This window comes from Lissotriton vulgaris, unplaced genomic scaffold, assembly GCF_964263255.1.
Source record: "Lissotriton vulgaris unplaced genomic scaffold, aLisVul1.2 SCAFFOLD_5927, whole genome shotgun sequence".
Lineage (NCBI taxonomy): Eukaryota > Metazoa > Chordata > Amphibia > Caudata > Salamandridae > Lissotriton > Lissotriton vulgaris.
In genome coordinates, this window is record NW_028253250.1 from 1 (window position 1) to 20,298 (window position 20,298).

At 48.4% G+C, this 20,298-nt stretch overlaps 1 long non-coding RNA gene across 1 annotated transcript in view; it reads left to right on the plus strand.

Annotated features, from left to right (window-relative positions):
• Positions 1-316: 316 nt before the first annotated feature.
• Positions 317-20,298, plus strand: part of LOC147661085 (uncharacterized) — a 55,488-nt gene continuing 35,506 nt past the window's right edge. The window contains exons 1-2 of the long non-coding RNA XR_015306028.1: positions 317-432; positions 17,269-17,409. This is a non-coding gene — a long non-coding RNA (uncharacterized LOC147661085). The remainder of the gene's footprint in view (positions 433-17,268; positions 17,410-20,298) is intronic.

Below are 20,298 nucleotides of genomic sequence, written 5' to 3' on the forward strand. Positions count from 1 at the left end.
GGCCGGTGTACCGTAGTTTCGATCTTCCCATCTGGCTGATCTTCCCCCTCGTTTCTGCGCATGCGTATCAGTAAGCGCATGCGCAGGATGCCCTTTTTTGTAAATCAAGGTATTTTTGATCTCCCCCCATTCTGCCATTTTAGTGCGCATGCGTGTCATTTCACGCTTGCGCACGAAGTAATTTTTCATTCAGTTTGAAGCTCCCGCGGCAGCGTCACCACCATTACCAGTTGTGCTCCCCAGCTGCAGCCTTTTTTAGTGCGCATGCGCGTCATTTCACGCATGCGCAATAAGTCCTCGTTATTCCATTTGAAACTCCCGGGGCAGTGATAGTGGCAGTTAACCAGCTTGTAACCGCGGCGCGTTGCTGGACCAGGAACGGACTTTCATCCCTTGAGAAGCCCAGCTAGAGGACAGGCGAGGCTGGTTCAGGTACTGCGCGTTGTGTAATTTGTCGGTCATTAAGAGGCTTTGTTATAAACGCATCTAACTGTGCTCACCACTTGCTGCTCAGTGGGCCGCGTAGCTGAAGGGCTCTGGGGCTAGGCAGGCAGCCCAGAAGCGGGCAAGCCCCTCTGAGTTTATTTATTTAATGCATTCTTTAAAGCGCGGACTTTACCCGAAGGTGTCAGAGTGCTGTGTGTGATGGCACTCCCCTCGGCCCGGAGAGCACACATGGCAGCCTCATGGAAGGCGTCTCCTAGGGCCTCCGTGGCCGCCACAGTGCTCTGCGTGGTTGCCGCCGTCGGGAAAGCATGTGAGGTCTAAGTGAGCAGGAGAGAGGGGCTCGTCGATGTCTGCATGTCGCCTTTGTAGTTTTGCAAGTATCATGTGGGTGAACCAAATGATCGCAGTACCCAGGTGTCCTGTTTAATCCCTGCTATGCTCAGCTGCGGGGTCTTTTTATTCACAAATCTTACGTAGCTCTGGCCATAACGCGGCCTGGTGCGAACAGGTCAAACTGATGTACCCCCTAGTGTTCCTTAGTACAGCCAGCCATCACGCCCACGACGCGCCAATGCTAATCCTCAACTTCCCTTGGCCTTCAAATGGATATATCACTATTTCACCCCCTCCGTTTTATTTTTAAAATGCGCCCTAGAAAGTCAGTACTAACTAAGGCCTGTAGATAACTCAGCCCTCCCTGGCCGTTCGAGGACGGGTGGGCAGAGAAGGACAAGGACTTGACTGTCTTTTCCTTCTTACCCAAATCAGACAAGCACATTCTCCACTTATGCGCTGCGGCTGCACACTTCCCATTCCCTCTTTGTCTCGCTCCTCACTTAGTGAAAACACAGACGACTCTTACCCTCTATTTTCTCCATTCCTTCATTTTTCCCCCTGTGAAATGGATAAACAAAGCAACATTTTTGCTGGAAATTTCTTTCTAACATTTTTGAATTCCAAAATTCAGCCTCGACATGGAGAGGGAAAAAAAGGTTCGAAATATAAATAATTAAATGAAACAAGCCAGAGTGATCGCAAAGTGGCCTGATTGGGTTTTATTTACAACCGAACACATTAGGGCCACTTTACAGAGTTTGCCAGTTAGGCGCTACTGTTGTTGTTTTCTGCTCTTTTTGTTTGAAAAGTATTGTTTTTCCCGGGTGGGGAAGTGCACTATTCATGTAGGTACTCAATACTCTGTGATGTGTGGAGTGTTAAACTTTTAATAAGATATGTGTCTACTTTTTGGCTTACTTTAGTTTATAAAATGTATACCGTTGCTCTGTTTTCAGGAATGTGGTCTTTATAAACCATACTGCTGTCATGTACTTAACTTATCAGGCAAAAATTCCTATTGATTTCTGAAAAATCTAAAAGAGTAAAGTTTACCATGTTGTTCCTGCTTATATTTGACACGCTTTACGAAATCTTGCATTCACTAAGTGTTTGCTTTTTCTAGGATGTTACTTTTTTTTCAGGCTGCATATTACTTACTCTTTTCTAGTGCATAATTTGAATTGAGTCGCAACCAGGTGTTTATAGCGGGGGCCAATTGGGTTGTAGCTGAAAGCACTGCAAGTTTCTCTCAGCGGGGCATTATGGTGTTCAGTAAGAGAGGATGTGGCACTACGGCCAGAGCTGTTCAATTTGGAACTGAGGAACCATGGTTAAGCCTTAATGACCAGACAATTCTCTGGAGGGAGCACATTTCCATATTGGAATTTAGATGGCTTCACTGGACCTTTGAAGCCCTGCTCTCCTAGCACTAGCAGGTGGACCCTAGCAGTGGAAGTGTGGGTTAAGCTTGAAGGCCTGTCCACTACAATCCATACTGAAGTTCATCTCCAGCCTTGTGGGTAATCTCACGAAGCAGCACTCCCTAGAGCAACATTGACTGTCACTGAGGTCACAGGACCATTGAGGCCAGTCCGCCTCACCCATTGGTATTGTCATTGTTTCAGCAGTAGCAGGGCAACTCGCCAGGGATTGGCAATGCAGGATTTGCACACACACCAAACTAAATTTTCAAGCTTCACGTTTCAGACACGGGCATTCTTAACTAATTGGTTAAGCAGAGAAGCTTGGAAGAAATTATAGGTTTTCTGATTTTACATTGCTCATTCAGCCTCTGGATGAGCATCGTGTGACCTCTCGTAGTTTCCATCAAAGGTTAATGTTAATAATGTGTTCAATTTGTGGTGCTTTAGTTTAGTGTGGGCGACAACCAGGAGCCACATGAAAGCTTGGATTCTTTTTTCTCAAGGGGCCCTCATGCGGCACCAGAGCTAGGCATCTGGCCCAAGCCTCTATTGGCCTGCACACTTTTTAGTTTAATCTCACATCACTTGCACTCAGCTGGAATGTGGATACTGCCAAAGGTAGTTGGCTTTGCTACTTGTGATGAAATTGGAAAAAGTAGGTCAGGAAACCAGATTTTATAGGCAACACTCACCTGCAACAATCTGGTGTGTACTGGCTGCAGTAAAACTGCAGATACTGGTCCTACTACTGTGGGACTGATCACATAAACCTCCCCCTTTGTAGTTATGTGGTGTTCGATATGATTAATTGCTTCACTAATTTCTTGGTACTTGCAATGTTTGTAGATTGTCCGTCATTTTAAGCCACCTTTGTCATTGCTCTAAATTCTCCACTTTTCCTTTAGATAGTTTAGGACTCCCAGCCATTGCCACCCTTCTTTGTTTATTTATTATTTGTTCCGTGCCTGACAAATGGGATATTTGGATGCTGTTGCCATGTTTAGTGCTCCTGTACCCAGGGGGTTGGGACACAGTTCGGGACCATGGCCTGCTGGTACAGATGGTGCATGCATTGTTTTAAGTGGAGAACTATAGAGAAGGGCGCCTGGTGAATAGAGGCCTGCGGGAGGAGGGATATGACTTTTCCGCCATTGGAATGTTTTTCATTTTTATTTTTTTTCATAGGCTGTTCACTGCTCTAGTATTTCCGTTGCACACAGAATATTTTGAGCGGTTGAATTGCATCAATGCACTTGTCTTTCTGTCTGTGCGTTATAAAGCGTTAGAATATGTCCATTATTGTTTCCTGAGGCAAGCATGTATTCCTGAATCAGGCTGCATGATCCAGTGTGTAATAATTGTATAGCTCTTCAATCCCCGGTGGCACAGCTTCCAGGATAATGTGCTTCATGGCAAACATGTAAAGTCTCAAATCGAGACCTATTGGCTATGCTGATGCTTGTTCAGCTCTTTGTGGAGTTCACTGTAGTGATCACCCACCTGATGGTCTTTGGGGCAAATCTGTATCGAGGATCCACACTTTTGGGTTCCAAGTACTGCACCAGTCAACATATTGTTCCCAGCAACAGACATATATATAGTTTAGTTATTGTTGAGGGATGCCTCGCAGCCAAGAGTATGTCCATCACCTCTGGAGTAAGATCAAACATGTTCAGCTGTCGCCGCTCATTCTCCATGCATGGACAAGGATTTTGCGACTGCCTGGCCTGAGAACCCAGCTCTGCTACTGCAATAGCAGGTCCTCCCGTTGACATAGCCTCATCGGAGTACAGATACTCCAGCATTACCTTCAGTGCCCAATATGGGTCCTCTTGGAAAATTTGATCCAGTTGGTCCTAATATTCTTGAGAACGTGAGACAGGAGTGGTATCCACAAGAAGGCATACAGGAGTCCCACAATCCACCTAAGGCGGAGCACATGTCTGAGTGACAGATGCCTTTGAAACACCAGTCTGCAGAAGTGCTGACATTGCTTGTACTTGACGGTGGCAAACGGAGCGAAGGCTATCCCCATTTGTGAAGAGAACCTGACCTGGCTCCATGTGTTATTGCCACTCTTGATCCTCCTAGGCTCTGACTGCTGAATTAATCCGCCTAGACCTCTGAACTTCTGGTCAGAATACTGCTCTTCCCCTCAGGCAGCTCCACCGTTAACTACCTACCCCATCGCTGCAAGAATGGTGTTCGAGGCTTCTGTGCCTTCTGCTCGTCTCCCCTTCTGTGCCTAATTCTTTCCTCCTTATGTCTGACCTTTAAGTTTTCATTTTTTGCTTCCCATTTCCTTGCCTTTTCCTGTTTTTTTTTTTTCCCCTGTTCCTTTCATATTTCTCGCCTCTTACCCATGTTTTTCTCCACTGCGGCTCCTCCAGCATGGCCCCGCCCTCTCCCTCCTAACCCGCTACTTTATAATAATTTGTGGCATATATGTGCGTCCCAACCGCGGCCATCACCAGGGACCCTGGACCTCCGGCCGCCAGTGCAGCATCTACTCTGCCCTATAAGCACTCAACACAGGTCAGGACAACTGCAAGTGTTCTTAATCTATTCACACCCACGGACCTTTTATCTGCTGCCACTGTCGCCATGCCGAGACCCATGACCCACCTCAACTCACTGCCACAATTTCACTGCACCCCAAACCCTGCAATGTATCCTCCTCAGTGTCCGTTCCCTCCACATACACATGGAGGAAATCTGGGACCTCCTCGACCGCACCTCTTACGATGTCGCCCTCCTCACAGAAACCTTGATAAACGACTCCTGGAACTGGTGTTGCAATCGCCACCCCCAAAGGCTACAACATCACTCGGAAGGACCCCCCAGAGGAGGCATCACCATCGCTCACAAATCCAACATCCGACGGAGCACCCACACAGACAGGCCCACAGACCTGATGGAACACCTTCACTTCAACATGCAGACCAACCCGACTACCACCCTTCGAGGCACCCTCATCTATAGACCCCACGCACCTTTTTCCAACTCAATCACCAACATCATCCCGCAAGCCATCACCTACACGTATTACACCTTGCTTGGAGAACTCCACTCCCACCTCAACAACCTCCAAGACCCCAACTCCTCCTACCCCCTCAACATTGGACTCCCAACACATCCTACCACAACCCACACATTCAAAACCAACATCAACCGCAAACGTCCACACCAGCTCCAACGCAGGAGTTGGAACACCAGTGACCAGCTCACTGCCTCCCTCAGAAGTTCCACTCTCACCTACACAGATGACGACCCAGCCAACGCTGCCTGAACCCTGCACAGTTGGCTCACCGACTGCGCCAACATCACCCACCCCTTCAAGAAAACTATCAACCCACAAGCCAAGAGAGCTAGCTGGTTCTCCGCCGAACTCCGAGAATTGAGAGTAACTTGCAGACGCCTCAAAAAGAGATGGAAGAACTCCAAAACCACAGCAAAATTTGACAACTTCAAAGCAGCCACTGCTGTTCGCCACAAGCTCATCAGATACACAAGGAAGAAAGCCCACCCACGCAAGGAACTCTCCGGCATCATCTGAGTTTGCCCAACCCAACAGAGAGACGACCAATATTCCCCCCCCCCTCACATGTACCTCTGCAGCAGACTCAGCACCTTTTCCCACCGCAAGATCAAGACCATCTACACACAGAACCTATAATCACCATTCCCTACTCTACGCAGCCATCACTCAACAGCTGTACTGCCCTCCATCAATGACACCCTGAAGGCTATGAAGTCAGCCAACTCCGGGGCTCCCACAGACCCTTGACCGTACCACATCTATCACAGAGCTTCCAACATCATCGCCCAGAGCTTCAATGAATCATCAACGTATCCTTCAAGACCGCCTCCTTCCCCTATGACTGGAAACATGCCGAGATCAACCCTCTCCTGAAACAACCCTTGGCAGAGCCCCACCAACCTCAAAAACATCAGACCGTTCTCTTTACTCCCTTACCCGGCGAAAGCCATCAAATAGCGTAAACAGGCAGCTTGCCTCCTTCATAGAAGAAAACATCTCCAACTCCTCCCAATTTGGTTTCAGGAAAAACGACAGCACTGAAACCACCCTTCTTGCCGTGACAGATGACATCCGCTCCCTCCTTGACAGAGGAGAGACTGTGGCCCTCATCCTCCTGGACCTCTCCGCAGCCTTTGACACCGTATCTCACCGCACCCTGGCCCACAGACTAAAAGACGCAGGAATTCGGAACCAGGTCCTTGACTGGATCTGCTTATTCCTATCCTGCAGAACGCAGCAGTTCACACTCCCACTATTCCTCTTGGATCTCACACTGACTGCCCGCGGAGTTCCCCAAGGATCCTCCATCAACCCCGCCCTGTTTAACGTCTGCATGGCCTGCTTGCACCCATTTTCAGATCCCACAAACTCAACATTGTATCCTATGCAGACGACACCTAACTCATCCTCTCACTATCCAACGAACCCAATATCTCTAAACCACTTCCAAGAATGAATGGCAGCTGTCACCAGGTTGATGAGCAGCTGCCTACAACTCAATGGACAAAACTGAAGTGCTCATCATGGACCCATACACCTGGAATGACACATGGTGGCCTCCTGCTCTTGGGACCCCCAACCCCCCCCCCTCAGAATCATCCTGGACTTTGAACTCAAAATTAACTGCCAAATCAATGCCGTCTCCTCTTCCTGTTCCCACACCCTACGTCTACTATGAAAGTCTTTCAACTGGATTCCTCTCTAGCACGGGGAACAGTCACCCATGCCCTCACAAACAGCAGACACGACTACAGCAACACACTCTACGGCTTGATCAACGAAAACCTCACCCACAAACTTGAACGTCCACAACACCTCCACCAGACTAGTCCAAAACCTACCTCGAGACTGCCACGTCACCCAACACCTGCGGACACTACATTGTCTCCCCGTTGAGAAGAGAATCTCGTTCATGCTTCTCACCCACATAAGCCTCCAACTCCAGGTCTACCATCCTGAACCACCGACTCTTGTTCCACGTACCCCAAAGATTGCTCAGCTTCCCCTTGATACAGTGTCACGCATCAAGAAGAACAGAAGACATTTCCTTCCTCGCTGCCAGGGCATGGAACATCCTCCTTCAACAGACACAAACACTCTCTATGGTTCAAGAACGAGTTCATGACCTGGCTCTTCAAATTAGGCCCCCCCCACCCAAAATCGCCTTGATACCCTTCCAGTGAGTAGTTGCGCTTTACTAGCTCTGATTTATTTATTGGCCCTTCACTTTTTTAGGTTGATGTGGGGCTGTAACTCTTCCAGAGGCCACTTATCTCCACCTCTCACAGGTGGGCACCCCTAACCCATAAGCAACGCATTCCTCACTGTCAGGTCTGTATAGGGATGAGGAGAAGGCTCTTGCAGTGCCTTCCAAAATATCAATTTAGTATGAGATGTCCCCTTGATGTTGGGCCCACAAAGACTTCAGATCTTTTTCCATAGCCCCCATTTGCCACTTGATGTTTTGGAGGCCATCATTTCTAGCAGCCTTAGAGTTGGTCTCAGTCCAGTACCCAGGTTTCACATTGAAGGATGCGGCTTTGAGCTTTAAACATGTATTTAAGCTTTAATGTTTACTAAAACTTGCGGTTGAAGTGTCTATTATATTTACCTTTGGACATCAGGTTTACCCTCCTCCCAGTAAACACTTAGGGCCCGATGTAGGTAAAATTGATTTACCGATTTTAAATTACCGAATTTTACCGATTCGGTAATTTAAAATCGGTAAATCAATGGGTCCGATATGTAGGTATTCCAGATGTGCTGGAATACCGAATCGGATGAATTCGGTATTTACCGATTCGGTAAATACCGAATCGGTAATGCCCATTCATTCCTATGGGCTTTGAAGCCCATAGGAATGAATGGACATTACCGATTCGGTATTTACCGAATCGGTAAATACCGAATTTCTCAAGGGTGCAGGGGGTGTCACTTTGACACCCTCTGGCACCCCCAAAACAGGCACGGGTGCCATGTGGCAGGCATACCTGCCCTAAGGGCAGGTCTGCCTGTCACATGGCATAGGTGTGCATGCACACATGTGCATGCACACCGGAATCGTTATTTTACCATCAAATAGGATTTGATGGTAAAATACCGATTCGTTAAGGCTCCTGGGACTCTGAAGAGTCCCACCTACATATGGGTGGCTCCGAATCGGTAAAACTACCGAATCGGTATTTTACCGATTCGGTAACTTTACCGAATCGGTAAAGTTACCGATTCTGTATTTTACAGAATCGGTAACTTTACCGAATCGGTAAAGTTACCGATTCGGTAAAATAGTGCACCTACATGTCAAATCATGTATACCGATCGGTAACAGCCGAAAATACCGATTTTCGGCCGTTACCGACCGACCTACATCATCGGGCCCTTAGTGTTCTGCTTTGTGAAGTTTGAGTGTGGCAGGCAGAAGCCACGCTAAGCAGGTGAAGTATTTTCAGAATTTACATAACCACATTTCTTGCTGCTTTGTGTCCACAGTGAGTTTGGCAAATGTCGTGTTTTGGTATTTCTCTTCGCATTTCTTTAACATGTGACAGATTTTGCTCTCCTTTGATTTCTCTCTACCCCCCCCCCCCCCCCCCCCCCCCTGTTATATATTAACGGTTGTACCTTTTTTAGAGTTGAGCGTGGCGGGCAGAATCCACATGACAGATGATGTATCTTTAAAAATCATCCACCTTGATTTCTTAAACATGGTTATTCAACTTCTTACGTCACATTTTCTCTTGTCCATTATACATTGAGTTGATGATTAGTCTCTTTCCTGTTTTACATTGTGTTGCTGCTTTGTTTCTTATAGTGTGAGGTCCGAGAGTGGCATGCAGAGGGCAGCTGTTGGAATGGCACTGTGGACCATGAGTACTATGTAGCCCATTGTACCAAATAAAGTCTATTGCTATCCAACCAGTGCATGGTGACCTACTTCTATTGCTTGCCTTAAGGCCTAGGTTACTTCTCCATAACCCCCAACCCCCCCCCCCCCCCCTCCTCATTCGATTTCTCTGAATTCCATGTATGCCAAATAATGTTCACTATTCAATCACTATCACACATTGTTGGCATTCTCACCATTTTTTACTTTTCTGTGTCACATCTGCTTAAGTTTGATTATTAGTTTTAGGATCCAAGGACAACTAGGCGAGAGACAGGTGATCTTTTATTCATGTAGAAGCAACAACAGAATTGTTGATTGAGTAAGTTTTAAATGCCTGGTAGCCTGCAGTCAAATTGGTTTCCTAGAAGGGTCTTGTGCTATTACATTTACATTTGATGTTATTTGTTATTGTCTGACCGACTTGCGTCCTGCCAGTATACCGTATGATTTCCCTTTAGGTCAGGGCATCTATAGCTTTGGGGGAAAAAACTTTAAATTTTTTTCTTTTTAAGCTGCAGAATTGTTGTAGACACAGCAATATAATTTCCTGCTAACCCAGTCATTGACAGGGAAGGACCGAATACAATATGGCTGCCGCCTTCACACCAGTGAACGAAGCAGCTGCACAATGGCTGCTGCACCCTTTGATTTCCCCCCTGGCGTTGCGTGAGGATAGACCTTGAGACCGAGATTGAGGTGAGACTCTGATTTGAGCACCTTGTTAACCCTCTGTCGGCTGGCATTTCCGGCACCAAGACTGCAAAACTTCTATCCGGGTTCGCGCTGATGGCTGTTTTGAATGGTTGCCACATGTATGCCGCTTGCGGCGATCTACCTGCGACTGCCTCCCAATGCGGTGTCCTTTTTAGTTGCTTGCGGTGGCACTTTTATTGTGGTGTGATGAACCCTCTTTCATGCCTCTTTTGAAGGGAGGCTGTCTGGCGGCAGAGACCTAGCATTCTGCCTCTATTCACCCATCACTAATAGCACTCTCCTTCTGGGATGTATTTGTCTGTCCCCCCCCCCCCCCCACCACCTGCTTGGGCATGCATGAGTAAAGTGCCATCCAGACCAGCACTAGAACCACGTCTCGTGGCACCCTCCTGGACTCCAGACTTCATTCGCCACCATCACTGACCTCATTGCACCCCACGGCATCTCCTCCACGGACTACATACTCTTCACAGACCTGATCTTTCACTTCGACAACACAAGCGGCCCCTCACCCCTCCCAATCCACTATTCTCCTGGAAAACCTTGCCAACATCGAACTGAAACGGCTTGTCACCACACCTACCCACTAGGCATGACACAGCCTCAACCCCCATCTTGACAGGTGGGAACAACATCTGTTTCGACCACACCACACAACCCCCATGGATGTACCACCGCTGTGTACACTTCCTTATCAATAAACCCAAGACGCCCACGATGAAACTGGAGCATGGTCACAGAGGAGCAGCTCAACTGCACCCTCACCCGCAATGCCAGACTCGCCTGCAGAAGTCTCGAGAAAAACTGGAGAAACAGCAAATCTGCGGAAGACTACCACCTTCAAGAACGCCCTGACGTAATACCATCAACACATCACATCCGCCAAGAGGACCTTCATCCAGAACGAGATCCTCGCCAACTACAGCAACTCCCAAGGAACTCTTCAGCGTCATCCAAGAATTCATCAGTGAAACCACGGACATCACCACCTCCCAGGACCTCTGCAACATGCTTGGCTCCTACTTTCATCTGAAAATCAAGGGACTCTACGAAAACTTCAACGACCGGATGCCTGACTCCGAAACCACCCCCTCCTTCAGCAGCGCCAGCCAGCCCACCATCTCCTCCTGGACCCCTGTCACCACCAAAGACACCGCATCAAACCTTAAAAAGCATTCACTCCGTAGCCCCCACAGACCCCCGTACCCCCGCGCATCTTCCACAGTCACCATCGCTCCCGAACTACGACACACCATCCAAGCCACCTTCAAAACCAGCATCTTCCCTGAGGACTGGAAAAGCTCAGAAGTCAGGCCCCTATTAAACACTCAGCAGACCCCAAGGACCTCAAGAACTAAGACACCTCTCACTCCTCCCTTTTACGGCTAAGGTCACTGAGAAGACCGGTAATGTCCAACTAACAAAATTAATTGCAGAGAACCAATTCTCCCCCCCCCCCCCCCCCCTCCTCAATCCGGATTCCACAGCAACAACAGCATCAAGACCGCTCTCCTCGCATCCACAGACGACATCCACACTCTCTGCTCGACCAAGAACCCACTGAAGCCTTGATCCTACTCAACCTCTCAGCAGCCTTCAACACTGTTTCCCACCACACACTCACCGCCAGACTCCACAACAACGGCATACAGGAAGTGGCCCTCAACCAGCTCCGCTCCTTCCTCACTGGCAGAACCCAAACAATCAGACTACAACCCTTCCTCTCCGAATCCACTGCAGAGTACCCCAAGGATCGTCACGAAGCCCCTTGCTCTTCAACATCTACATGGCCCCCCTTGCTGCCATCATGGGACAGCACGGACTCCGCATAGTATCCTACGCCACTGATGCCCAGCTCATCCTCTCCCTTCACCAGCAGACTCCACTTTCAGGAAGGAATGAAGGACGGTGCATCCCGGATGAGCAGCAGCTGCCTGAAGCTCAACTCCGTGAAGACATAGGTCCTCTGACTCTTCCCACCCCCCTTGGCTTGGTACAGCATCTAGTGGCTGACTGCCTTCGGCTGCTCCCAACCCCCACTGACCACGTCCGGAACCTCAGCATCGTACTCTACTCCTCCCTCTCCAAGACCCAACAGGTCCACGCTGTCGCCTCCACCTGTTTCAACAGCCTCTGCATCCTACGAAAGACCTTCAAATGGACTCATTCCCCTGACCCCACCCCCCGAATCAAGAGACTGTCACCCAAGCTCTCATAACCATCAGACTTGCCTAAGGAAACGCCCTCCATGCCACTATCAACAAGTCTCTGACCACACAGAACACCGGAAACCAGACTTGTGTCCATGTCGAGGGACGGCGAGGACATCACCTAACACCTGCTTGAGCTCCACTGGCTCCGCGTTGAGAAGAGACTAACTTTCAAGATAGTCACCCATGGCAACAAATGCCTTCAACACCGGACCCCAATATCTCAACGAATGAATCTCCTTCCATGTAGCCAAGAGGAACCGCCGTCCTTGCCCTCGCCGAACCCCTGTGCATCTGCAGAGCAAGAATGGGTAGGAGAGCCTTCTATATCACAGCCAAGACCTGGAACGAGCTCCTGATCGACATCAGACATGCCCCACCCTGCACATCTTCAGGAAGAACCTCAAGACCTGGCTCTTTGACTGACTGGAGCTGCCCCCGTGCCTTTAAACCCTCATGGGTGAATAATGCACTTAAAGAATCCCTTATTGATTGCCATATAGCAATATCACCAGGTGTATGCAGCCTCGCAGTTGAGCACTGGGCATGGAGCCCAAGTAGCCTTTTGCACTTTGGCAAGGCTCGCATTATGGTTCTACTGGTGGATGGCTACTATTGACAGCCAAGAAGTCATATGCCTATACCTGGCATGACTTGTTTGGGTGCCTCACTCTCTCCTCTGCTTGTTTGCTATACTACTATCTCTCAAGTGTGCTGTTTTCTCTCTTGCCTCATCTATTAGATCTCCTCCTAGTGTGCTGTGTTCTCCATACTGACCCGACGATGATACTGTTGTCGACTTTTCATTATGATGTGGTCTCTCCACTCCGTATAGTTAGACTGATTGTTAAAAATCTGCTACATTGTGTTCCCTCATTGTGCTTTCTCCCCCCCCCCCCCCCGTCCACACCCTCATCCACTCCCGAATTAGCCTCAAACAACTTGTCACTTACCCTACCTACAACGCTCGACCCCATTTTCACATCTAAAAGACCTAGTCAAGCTCAACCTGGTCTAACAGCTCACCTGGGCCAACCACTACCGCATCCACTTCACCACCTCAAGACTTACCAACACTGGCACCATGCCCCCAACTCCATGCGCAGAAAGTGTAAAAATATATCCGAAAAACAGTGGGACAATATCCAAAGCTCACCTCCCAGATCCAGAAACGGCTGCTAAGAACTACTCCCAGTGGATCATAGAATGAGTTGACCTAATTACCACTGCCAAGCCAGCCAGATCCACATGACTTTTCAGAAGAGCCAGCTGGTTCATTGCGGAGTTGAAATCCACCTAATGCAACTGCAGGCAAGTTGAAAGGAAGTGGCACACTAGCAAAGAGACAGGCAACCATAGCAGCTTCAAGACATCTCTAAATCATTTCCACCCCACCCAGAAAGAAAAAACGCACGCTTAAGCAGACCGCATAGAAGCCAGCACAAACCGCAGCAAGGAGCTGTTCATCATCATGAATGAGATCTCCAACCCTGCAGCCACTCATCATGAATGAGATCTCCAACCCTGCAGCCACTAAGAACCACACCATCCCCTCCCTAGAAATGTGACACCCTGACTAACTACTTCCATTACCAGATCTGTCAACTATGAACACTTCAAAACCGTAACCCCATATCGCCGACCGCATCAGCCTGCTCACATCCGTAAACTGCACCCTCAACACCTGATTACCAATTGGGACCCTCACAAGTTAAGCCACAATCTCCATTATGAACTCTGTGTCCTCAGGTTCACACACAGACCACTGTCACCACCCCACCTGCAACCTCGGGAGCAGGACTATTGACGATGAGCTCAAAGTCTGAAACACGCTGAATTGCAGCCCCTCCCGAAGAAATCATCTGCTGACCCAGCGGAACTGAATATCTAACGGCCCATTCCCACCAGATGGTCTCAGACATTCAACCAGCAACTCGCCAAACAACTAGAACACAACAGTTTCCTGGACTACTTTGAATCTGGATGCTGAACCAATCGCAGCACCAAGACAGCCCGCATTAAAGCCACCAACGACATCCGGGCCCTCCTGGACTACTGCAAAATGGCAGTCCTCCTCCTCCTGGACCTATCGGCTTTCTTCAACAGTCTCCCATCACCTCTTGATCAACAGACTTCACCACATGAGAATCCAGTGAGACCCTATCAAATGGATCACCTCACACGGAAGAACTCTGAGAATCCTTCTCCCACCATTCACTTAAGAACCTGAGAAGATCTACATCCCACATGGATCATCCATCAGCCCCTCAATCTTTGACATGCATATGATCCCGTGGCCAACACCGTCAGATCGCACAGAGTCCACATCATCTCCTATTCACTTGACACCCAAATCATCCTCTCGCTGTCCGAAGACCCCTCCACCACCAGAGGCAACTTTCACAGATGTATGATATATGCTGCTGACTGGAAGGACAACTATCCCAAGCTCGGCACGGACAAGACGGAAGTCTTGATCTTTGGGAACATCTCATCATGGAGCAATGCACAATGGCCTGCTTAACTTGGCCGATTCCCCCGCCTGACAGACCTCGTATGCAACCTCTGCGTCATCTGGAACAGCAAGCTATCTCTGAATAAGCAGGTAAACGCATTCTCATCTGCCTGCTTCCACACCCTACACATGCTTGGCAAGGTCTTCAGTTGGCTCCCACTCAACACTGGAAGGACTGTTATGCAGGTTCTTGTTGCTGGCTGGACGGTGTGAACACTCTGTACATAGGACTCATTGCACATCTCCTGAAGAGACTACAGTCAATACAAAACTCAGCTGCAAAACTCTTCCTCGCTCTCCCCAGACAGACCAGCATCACACCCCACCTGCAGAAGCTTCACTGGCTCCAGACCCAGAAGAGATTCCCGTTAGAGATGCTGATCTACTCATACAAAGTCCTGCACAGTGAAGGACCAACACAAATCAACAAAAGCATAACTTTCCACTAACCGACCAGACACCTGCCATCTTCTTGCCTCTTTCTCGCACACAACTTCTCTGATCTGCCAAGTTAATAGCCGATGACGCTCCTCACACCTGGTGCCCAAAGCTTGTAACGGCCTTCCACTGCACCCCCTGACTACCCCAATCACCCCGGCAATTCAGGAAATTGCTCAAGTCCTGGCTGTTCGAATCAACAAATCACCACAAAGCAGTTAAACAGCTCCAGTGCCTTGAGACCCTCACAGGTAATATGCCATGCTTTATATATCCTTTCTTGATTAAGATGTTGTAGACTGCCTCAATGGCTCTGTGGCGCTTGGATAAGTGTGGGGAACTGCCGAAGTCTGAATCCTGCACTGTATCTATTTGGGGTATTGCACTGCAACGATGATTCTCAAAGATCCACCTCATGTCTGCCTTTTCTGGCTGCTCGTGCTGCCCTGTAGCAAGTGGGCCACTTGGGGTGTGCCTATACCCTCCCATGGCAAACGTGGCTCTGCAGTTGGAAATGGGGTTTGACAAGCCCTCACAACTCAAACTGGCCACAAAAATACTAGTATATTGCACCTACCGCAAACCAACTCTCCCATCAATAACAATAAACCGCCATGCCCATCATCCTCAAAGCAATTCAAGGCTCCAGGGAAGCAGTACAGACAAAAGTGGAGAAGTTCTGGGTGGATGTAATCTTCCTGCACTAAGATACTCACAAAATAGTAGGTAGGGTGGCTAAAGCCTGGGTCTCCGTGGTTGAAGCTGAAGTGACAACCCTTAAACTGCAGATCTCTAGTTGCTCTCCACAATGGATACACTGGAAGAACGAAAAGAGGGTGCCGAAAGCAATTCCTGAGAAACAACCTGTGCCTCATTGGGTTCCCAGAGGGGGTTGAGACCTCCGGGACAGACTGCTTTCTGGAGCAATGGTTCTGTTCTTGTGTCCCATTGGATAAGCTGTCTCTTTGTTTTTTGGACGAGAGGGAGTATCGGGTCCTGGCTAACAGGCCGCCTGTAATGGTTTCTCGCCCCATGATAGGCTGCATCTTCAACCACCACTATCGGAATGTCATCTTCAGGGGGATCAAGATCTGCGCTTCAACACCAAGCTCATGGTCTTCAGACTACACCCGGGCGGTCCTGCAGCACAGATGCTTGTTTGAGGGTGTTCAACAAACTCCTGGCCCGTCATATCCAATATATGCTCCTATTCTTGGTCCGTCTGAAAGTAATTTTCAACTCTTCCACTTATTTCTTTGACATTCCCCAACAAGCATGGAAGTGGGCAATGGGGCAACGGTTACTCCGATCCACCAGAATTGAAGATGCACAAACTCTAGGACAGCTGGGTCCCCTAGAACTCTCTCGAGTACCATGGGGGAAAGACAACCCACTCAAGCAGGGGCCGACCGAACCAGCACAGGAGACAAGGGTTACTGGCTAGGGCTCGACAAATCCACTCGCCAGCTCGCATTTGCGAGGTAGAATAAAGGAAGAGCTAATTTTAGGTCCTACTCACCCTTTCTGGCGAATAGGCAAACTAACTTTTGTCCTCTGTCTTTGAAAACGTAGCAAATGTGACAAGATGAGATTTGAAGGAATTTTTATTGCTCACCAAGCTAATGAGCAATAAAGATGCCTTTAAATCTTGTCACATTTGCTCCCCTTTCAGAGACTGAGGTCAAGTAGGTTGCCGTTGGGTTAAGGTGATTTTTCAAGGTGATTTTTCAAGGTATTAGACCTACAGGACTAATACAATTCAGATTTTTCAAGCCCTGTGAGCTCATCTCCTACTGGGAGTGAACCAGAAGCTCTTGACCCAAAGGTATCGCTCTCTGGCACCCCCACAATCTTTCAGACTCGAGATGGCGATCATGAGCCACTCACTTGACCCCCGCAGATGGAGAGGTGCAGAATAACCCTTTCATGGATGGCCAACCATTGCTACATAAGCTGTGAAATACTCTATTGCTGTATTACATATAGTCTTTTTGGTTATGGGTTGGAGGGAGTGTTATCCTGTGTTCTTACGTTCTTTTGTTGTTTTATTGTGATAATCAGAAATTGCTGTCAGCTAGCATGATCCTTCTATTGGGCAACAGGGAGCCTAGGATGTAATCCTGACACCCTACTTGTTTCTTTATATTTGAATGTTTGGCGACAGATGCTTCATAGTTAGGAGTATGTGTTGAGGTGGGCGGTGTGGTGGGATGGGTTAATGTTCTGTTTTCCTTTATTGTTCTGACTTTCTTTTGCAGGCATCAACAACAAATTTCCTCCACTGGGTCCACTCACATACAACATGCTCTATGGCTCCACTGAGTCTATCCCTATTTGGACCGGGAGGCCTCTCATGAGGAGAGTGGCCAGTACACCACTTTGCATCCCTGCCACACATGGTAATGTTAATTTCCTAGAATGTAAACTATGTTCTTTATCGATAAGGGATTGCCTGTACTTAGTTATATAAAGCGGTTTCGCTAGGATGTGGTCATGCTCCACGAAACACATCTTTTAGGGTCCCACTGTCCCTTGCTCATCCGGTTTGGCTGTGACTTGAGTTTTTCATGCTTGTTTCTTCAGAGGTTCATGAGGAGTTGCGATCTTGCTGCACAAGGCCTTCCCAATGGCATTGTCCTCCTCCTACATTGACCTGCAGGGGAGGTACATAGTAACGGAAGGCACTCTAGAGACTAGACACCAGAACTTAATATCTGCCTACGTTCCCCAACATATGTTGCACTGGACACTGCAGGCACCCCATGACCTTGTGGTGCCCCCGCTACTCGGACTATCTGATTGGTAGATGTGGTGTTTTTTTAACGCTGTCTCCGACCCCTTTGTGGATATTTCCGAGGCCCTTTGGCTGTGCTTAATTACACTCTCATCCCAACTTACATTGTAGACCTACTCAAATGTCCTAAGCGATGCTTGGAGATTATGGAACCCCGCACGCTTGTACACTTACGTGTCAGCAGAGCATAAACTGGGTTCCAGACCTAGAGACCCTCACTGGCGAAGCTGCTGTGTTCTACAAATCCTGATTGAATCAGTCAGATTTGGCTCCCATTAAATGACTTCCTGCCCGGAGGCATCTCAGATCACACACCCTTCAGCTCTGTAATGGAAACTCTTCGGTCTACTTACGAGCTATGTGGCGCTTCAACGCCGGGCATGTAGTAGGCCATGACTGTATTGATGTTATAGCGGAGGAACCCCAGATCTCATTTAGGCTAAACTGTAATACTGAGCCCTCTGCTGGAACCCCTATGGGTGTCCAGCAAACCCACCCCAAGGGGTTCTGACCAAGGGACATGTAAGTGGAAAGGAGATACTCCAACTGCTACAGTTAAGGGATTTTGAAGCCCAGATCCTCTCTGGAGTGGTGGACTTGTGGCTGGGCCTCTGTGACATTGAGCGACAGTTGCAGGACCACCAGTCCATAGAGAGAATCTGTTCTGGCCACCCTGAAGCAGATCTTCAATGAGGATGCTAGGCGGTGCGGGAGAGCGTTGACCCAGCTGGTCTCCGAACATAGAGACCAATCTAGCAAGCTCTTATATTCTCCGGCACCTTATGCGGCCTTGACTAGAACCGTACCGGCCATTCGTAATTCTCATGGAACGCTTCATGAAAGTATGCCTGAGGTAGCTCAGGTCCTCGCGGTGTATCAAGACTTCTAAGTGGCAACCCCTCTACCCCCACAGGAGCTGCATTTCCACTGCTAAGGACATTCCCCCTACACTTGATTCCCTGCTGTCTCTGGTCCGAGAACTTGACCAACTGTGGACATAAACATAGCTATTTCAGATCTCAATTCGGGTGAGACACCTGGCACAGACTGGTTCTCCGTAAAATTCCTTTAAAGCAACGTGGCCCGTTTGTTCCCTCACTTACTGGCCCTCTAAACTGAGGTGGCAGAGCATGGATCTTTCACCCCCAAACCTGGGCACTGCCATTATTGTGTGATTTTTCAAGGCCAACCAACCGGCAGAATAATGCACCTCGTATATGCCCATCTCTCTCAAAAAAAATAAACATCAAAGTGTTTGCGGAATTTAGAGTGATTACATTAAGTCAGACACTGAGTTACCTAGTCCACCCAGAACAAATGTTGGCTCAAGCCTGGCAGGATCCCCTGCTGTTGTGCACGGAGGGTACAACTCTCCCTGTCCCAGCTGTCACGTTTGAGCAGTTCCCTGGTCTTAGCCCAAATTGACTTTGAAAAGGCCCTTTACACTGGGGCGTGGACCTTGGAAGCTGTGCTGAAGCATGCATGTTTTGGAACTTACTTCCTCAGACTCATCAGCCTACCATACAATTTCCCTGCATCCCAAGTTCAGGTAAACTGAGCCCTATCCCCCGCCCTTTTCAGTAGTCTGGGGCTCCAACCAGGGCTGTCTTCTGTCTCCATTACTTACCCTAGTAATCTAACTCTTTGCACGTATTATCAGATGCAACACCCACATTTGGGTTGGCTTTAAGAGGAGGATCCTGAAAAGCGCAAAGCTCTGTAAGCGGATAACATCCTATTATTTCTGGCTGACCTGCAGTCTTTCAGCACCAGACGCCTCAACCCATATTGTGAAGCATGTGGTCTGCAGAAAAACATGAACAAGTTGCTGTTGGAACCAGTTGAAGACACAAGAGGACATTCTTGGCACCCTGCGATCTCGATATGTTGTCTCCTTCAAATATTTAGATCTCTAGATATTCTCCGCTGCCAAGCCCTGGCCTGGACTCTTAGTTTTCAGCCCCTTGTGATCACCCTGACTACTTCCTGTGGAAATAGGGCCTCCTGCCTCTAATCGCTATAGGACGGGTAGCCTTATTTAAGAGGATGTGCATCCCACGCTTTTTGTATGTCATTGTGATCTTCCTCCAAGAGACAGAGCGGGGCTGCCTGAGGACAGCCCTGTTGTGCCTCTTGGAGGAAGTTAGATGACTGAGACTGGAGAGAAACGTTATTGGGATGGCCGCATTGTTGGGCAAGCATACATACATACAGTTAGGCCGCCGAAAGTATAAGATGTGCAGCTGGTGGCAGATGCATCATGAGCTGAATGTTTAACTATATGGATGATAATGTATCTACTATGTCTATATCTCTAATGCATTTTTATGTATTCTTTTAGAATTATGTTTGTGAAATGCCAAAATCTTAACTTGGATGTAACAAAATAGGGCTTAGGGTTGGTACCCGTTTTGCCATTGGCTTGACAGGTAACACAGGTGTTGCAAAACTCCTTCACTTTCTGGTACATGTTTGGACAGTAGAAGTGGGCAAC